The sequence below is a fragment of the Bubalus kerabau genome, chromosome 15, assembly GCF_029407905.1.
Source record: "Bubalus kerabau isolate K-KA32 ecotype Philippines breed swamp buffalo chromosome 15, PCC_UOA_SB_1v2, whole genome shotgun sequence".
Lineage (NCBI taxonomy): Eukaryota > Metazoa > Chordata > Mammalia > Artiodactyla > Bovidae > Bubalus > Bubalus kerabau.
The window spans coordinates 33,179,894-33,184,844 of NC_073638.1; positions in this window are offsets into that span (position 1 = coordinate 33,179,894).

Genomic DNA, 4,951 nt, shown 5'->3' on the forward strand with positions numbered 1-4,951 from the left:
GTTGTTCAGTCACTAAATTATGTTCAACTCTTTGTGACCTCATGGACACGTGGACCTCCTCTGTCCTCCACTATCTCCTGGAGTTACTCAGATTCTTGTCCACTGAGTCAGCAATGCTATCCATCCATCTCATCCTCTACCACCCTCTTCTTTTACCTTCAATCTTTCCCAGCATCAGGGTATTTTCCAATAAGTAGGCTCTTTGCATCAGGTGGCCAAAGGATTGGAGCTTCAGCATCAATCCTTACAATGAATATTCAGGGTTGATTTCCTTTAGGATTGACTGGTTTGATCTCCTTGCAGCCCAAGGGATTTACAGGAATTGTGTAGCAATTGGTTTATCCGCACCAGTCACAAATACGTCACCTCCCAAACAAGGACTGTGTCCTGCATATCTTTATATGCCTTGAGTATTGCAGTGTTGATCATACAGTTAGATACATAGGTGGATGGCTGAATAAACCAGTTACATGGTCAGGAAGCTTAAGTGTTTACAATACCAGATGTAGAAATCCTATGAATTTAAAAATGGTTTTGACTATATATTACGGTAGGCTTGAATTTGAGCATCTTGCCCACATTCATGCCAGGCAGTGCAACCAAAAAAAAAAAAGTAAACAAACCATAAACACCCATAGAGTTAACCTCACAAAATTAAAAACTTACTGATGTTAATGAATATCAGAAGTGACAAACTAGGATAATACGCATTCTGTTCTCACTTTAAAGTTAAAGCAGTTCTCAGTCATTTTCATGAATGGATTGAATATTTTGCAGATGAGACATATGTTTTTAAATGTGTAAATCTGATGTTAAAACTGAGAATCTAAAACTCCTAACTCTTCCAGTTTCTTTATGCATTTTGTCAACTCGGTTATGAAATCATAAAACTTTTGGATTCACAATGAACTTTGCCACACTCATCTCACACACAGAAAAAGAAGCCTTAGGGACTTGCCTGTCTCTGAATTCTCTTCTCTAGGTCACTATTTGATGGCAGCACCTCACTGATTTCAGTGTAGCAGCGTCAGATGTTTTACTAGCTGCGAGGGAATTTCCACTTTTACTCCATCTTTCAGATTGTCCTTAGTATTTTTTCCCTGCTTCTTCTCCTTGGTAAAATTCAGAAGTGCAAAATGATTGCTCTGTGATTTTGGTTTTATGTTGAATTTGGAAGAATTACCATCCAATAATATTTTATTTCCCTAATGTGAGGCATATACTAATACATGTATTATCCTGTACTAATAAGTGTATGAACTAAATACTATTATTACATCCCATCTTACAAATGAAGACATGAAAGTACTATAATCCCACAATTCAAATCTAACACTGACTACGCTGGGCTACCCTGGTGGCTCAGACAGTAAAGAATCCGCCTGCAATGCGGGAGACCTGGGTTCAGTCCCTGAGTCGGGAAGATCCCCTGGAGGAGAGAATGGTTACCCACTCCAGTATTCTTCCCTGGAGAATCCTACAGACAGAGGAGCCTGGTGGGCTACAGTCTATGGGGTTGCAAACATGATAGAGCAACTAACACTCAAATACACTAACTACCCTACTTATCACAGACCCCAGAGGTCAAGGGGCACAGTCCCCAACAAGACTGCCCAGGGAACTCCCTGGCAGTCCAGGGGTTAGGACTCATGCCTTCCCGGTTGAGGGCTTGGGTTCAATTCCTGGCCTGGGAACTAAGATCTCATACGCTGTGCAATGCGGTCACAAAAAAGAAAAAGACTGCCCTAACTTCAGATGCCAGTCATGCGTATGCTTTATAATGTATATATTAAGGATAGTGTATTATGAACTTCGTAAGTACACATAACACAAGAGGTGATGCTCAAACAGGATTCCTACAATCAAAGTTTAGAGACAACTAGGCCAGAGAAACATAATATGCTACCACCAGTAAATTACTCAGATGATACTAGAATGAGACAATTTATTCTTAAACCAGGAAAAGATGGAACAAATGTAAGAAACCCACAGGAATCTTTACAACTCAGAAACTGTGAAATAGTGACTTTAAAAAAAAAAAGTATGGTTAAAAATAACCACCAAAGGGCTTCCCTGGTGGCTCAGTGGTAAAGAATCTGTTTGCCAGTGTAGGAAACATGGGTGTGATCCCATGTTTCCAGGAAGATCCCACATGTGGAGCAACTAAGCCCATGAGCCACGACTAGTGAGTCCACTTGCTGCTGCTCCTGATGCCCCAGTGCCCTAGAGTCCGTGCTCCACAAGAGGAGAAGCCACGGTGGTCAGAAGCCTGCATGCTGCAACTGGAGAGTGGCCCCCGATTGCCACCAGAGAATAGCCCAAGAATCAACGAAGACACAGCACAGCCAAAAGTTTTAAAAAATGATAATAATAACCACCAAAGACAATTTTGAATATGGTAGTTTAACCCCAGGTCCCTATGTTGAAATATTTTAGAGGCCCTACATATTTTTAAATGATTTGAAATAATTGTGTGAACCTTCTGAGCCACTTGGGAAGCCCTGTTTTATACCACTGGTTCTCAAATACACCTTAGAGCAGTGTCAAATCTTGGTAAGTTTTTCACCCCTTTGTAAATAATAAAAATAAGAAAAGTGTGATGATATTTTAATTAAGCCATATAAACAATTAAAAGGGCTGCTCTTTTTTTTCCTAGAAAACACTGTGGAATCTTTTCCTTTAAGGGTAAGGTGATGGTAACTATAGATGCTGGATTTTTACAGATTTTAGTGGACAGACTAAAAAGTTGCAACCATGAGCTGGCTTTATTTATTTATTTATTCGGACTTTTTGTTGGGTTTTTTTGCTTGGTTGCTTGTTTGTACTTCTTAGTTTATTATTCATAAAAATTAAGTCTGGGAACCATGCACTTTACAAGCTGCACTCTGTCCACCAGATGGCAGAGCAGCTCTACATTTGCCGTCCCGAGGCTCCACCTTCTGTTACCTCTGCGGCTTTGCTCTTGGCAAAAAGCATCAGTGTATCTTTCAAAAAATACCTTATTTCCTCTTTTTAGGACTTTCCGCTAAGTAAAATTTGAAACAAATATTTTACGTCTCAGCCTAAAAATGAATCCCCCCACAGCACTGTGTTTACATTTTCTATCTATTTTTTTATTCAGTATCAATCTCTATTAATAAAACAAAGACCTAACCGAGCTGCTTCAGAGGTATAGAAAGACGATGTGAGGAAAGGAGAGGACAGAATCAGTCCCAAACGTTTATCTTACTCCCTTCTAACCCCAACCCTCATCCCTAGCCTGCACGTACCACACACACTACAGCTCAGAATATGTAGGGACAGGACAGGGACATTCGGGGAGGGAAGAAGCAAAGTGTCGGTTTAATCCGAAGGACCCTGACTCCTTGGAGCCACTTACTAGAAACAAAAAGGAGCGCTCTACTGCCACCCAGTGGTGTATGTGAGCTGTTTCTGTCTAGACAGGCGACCAAGACCTTGTGTCGATGCTTCACGTGGACTGTCTGAGACATCCGTTACAGCACTGTTCTGTCCCCAGCAGCACCTCATGGCGGCAGGTCCAAAGCAGGTGGTCAGTGTATTCACAGATGCCTGTGAGGACTTAGTCGGTCTCTGTCACCTTAACAGTCCCTGTGAACATCGCAAAAGACCTCTCACACTCCCTAAGAATGAAAGCCTTAGCCTAGCACTCCACTATTATTTGAGCAAGAGCCTCATAATCATGGCATGCAGTCAGTTTTGTCTAAGCCCCCACCATTTCAGAAAGCCTGAGTAAATCTTCAATTCTCCTCCAAAAGCTTTGTCTTAGCAACAACTCCCAGGTCTCCCTAACAGCATCTTGCTCAAGCTCCTGACCAGGAACACAGAACCTAGCAGAAGGACCAGGGCATCTCTGGGTGCAGAAGAAGGGGGGGATAAAACGCACCGTGTTTTTCCTACTTCAGTTTGGCCGGAGGAAATGTTCAGAGTACCCGAGCTCAGCCCCGAATCTCCCTCCCTTCCTCCCTGCCCCCTCCCCTCCTTGTCCCCCTTCCTCTTTTTCCCTCTCTTCTTCCCTCCCTTCCTTCCTCCCTTCTGCATTTTTCTTCCACTTCCCAAGCCACCACTCTTCTACACTTTGGCCTGTGACAGATCTGGGTTTAAATTCAGATAGCCTCCCTTGCTAGCTGGGTGACATTTTCATGTTTCTCGACCTTGTTTCTCATCTGTGAAATGACAGTCCCGGAATCTCAATGGCCCGCTCTTGTGGGGCTTCATCCTTTCAGCCTAACCTTTCCTTAGGAACACCTGCGTGCCTCCAAATTACATGCTCTGTTCCCACCTTGTCACCAAAACTCATCTCTCTTCAGTGTCAGGCTATGTCAGTTTCTGAGAAAGCAAGCTCACTGAATTGATGTACAATCATGTGAAAATGACTAATAACAGCCTCTCCCTCTTGGATCCTAGCATTACATAATCCTCTGTCAGAATTTTAGAACTGCTGAATATTAGAAATCAGAGAGAGCTTAGAGGGCATCTGGTTCACATCCCGTATTCGCCAAATGATGCAGCTGAATCCTGAAGATGCTCAGTGTATGGTCCGAGTCCCAGAGTGTTTCCTGGAAGTGCCCAGAGTGGGACACAGTAGATTCAACATCCTGACCTCTGCCCAGATTCCTTCCAACTTTCCACACTGCCGGTAGGATTCTGGTCCTACCTGTCTCCCTTGGCTTCTTCCCATTGTCTGCTTCTGAACCTCTTGGTATCAGTACAGTTCTCCTCCCCCTCGCCTCTTCCTAATTATCACCATCTCACTTATGTGATGCAGCAGCGTCACTCACATTATCCAGACCTCAATGCGTGGAATTCCTTAGGGAATGGCCCTCAACTCAACACTCAAGATAATTTGGAATGGAGTTATTTTGTAGGAATAGGTAGAAGACATTTCCAGAAGGGAGACAACAGTATAAGCAAAGGTATGCAGGTGTGACGT